Genomic DNA, 1,374 nt, shown 5'->3' on the forward strand with positions numbered 1-1,374 from the left:
TCTCCCAGACCGCGTGCCTCTCCCAGGCCCTGTGTCACCCCCAAGGCCACCAGCCGATTGCATGCAAGTAACAATGCAGGTAACTTGGCAAGTCTTGTGAGCTCGCGAGCTCGCGAGCTAGGTAGTCTTGTTATATATTCTGCCTTGTAGGCTGTTTCATAGGCAAAGCTCCTTGCAGGCAGATTAGAAGTCAATGCATTATGCATATGATCAAGAGTGGCATGCTCCATTCCTGACAGGCTGATCACATTCAATAGCAGCCTCAGAGTTTGGTCACATTCAATAGCAGCAGATTCAGAGTTTGATCACATTCAATAGCAGCCTCAGAGTTAGATCATATTCAATAGCTGCAGCCTCAGAGGCTGGTCACGCCTATTTAAAAGCTACACAACTTAGAAAAAAAGGTGTTCTCTAGAACCTAAAAAGGTTATTTGGCTGTCCCCATAGGAGAACCCGTTGAAGAACCCTTTTGGTTCCAGGTAGAATCCTATTTAGTTCCATGTAGAACCTTTTACACAGAGGGTTCTACATGGAACCCAAAAGAGTTCTTCCTCGAACCAAAGAGGGTTCTACCTGGAACCAAAAAGGGTTCTCCTATGGGGACAGCTGAAAACGCCTTTTTTTTTTTCAAACCCTTTTTTCGTGGAGTGTAGGGAAAAAAAGGTTTCATTTGCTCACAACATGTTTCGTCGTTTAAAAGTAGTGATCACGCTATAAATGGTTGAAGACCCCTGGACTAAATGGTTCAATTTGTTGATGTCAATGTTTTCAATTTGTCTCACTATTCATCTAAAATACTTTCATATTCTAACTTTTCTAACTTTTCTACTGTGTGAGGAACTAATGAGCCACACTGCTGAAGTTTTCATCACCCTAACCTCATTATGTCACTTCTGTTTTTGATATTTTAAGGCGGTGGGTTGTTGGTCTTGCGGTTGAAGAAGCTGACACAATGTACCGTCAGTACATTAGACTGTAAACTTTAATGATGAGACTATTCATAACTCATAACATAATAAATTAAAATAAATGATTATAATAACAAATCATGGCAGCTCTGACGAATCTTCTACCCAGAAATTTTTGCTCTAATACAGGAGCCAATTAGAAAACAGTTATGGATGGATTAGAATCCATCACATTCCAGCCCCACAATACTTACCAAGTACGTTTCAGTCACACCCATTGCTGACAGGTGTATAAAATTGAGCACACAGCCATGCGATCTCCATAGACAAACATTGGCAGTAGAATGACCTTACTGAAGAGTTCAGTGACATTCAGAGTGACACCGTCATAGGATGCCATCTTTCCAACAAGTCAGTTCGTCAAATTTCTGCCCTTCTAGAGCTGCCCCGGTCAACTGTAAGTGCT

The sequence above is a fragment of the Oncorhynchus tshawytscha genome, linkage group LG09, assembly GCF_018296145.1.
Source record: "Oncorhynchus tshawytscha isolate Ot180627B linkage group LG09, Otsh_v2.0, whole genome shotgun sequence".
Taxonomy (NCBI): domain Eukaryota; kingdom Metazoa; phylum Chordata; class Actinopteri; order Salmoniformes; family Salmonidae; genus Oncorhynchus; species Oncorhynchus tshawytscha.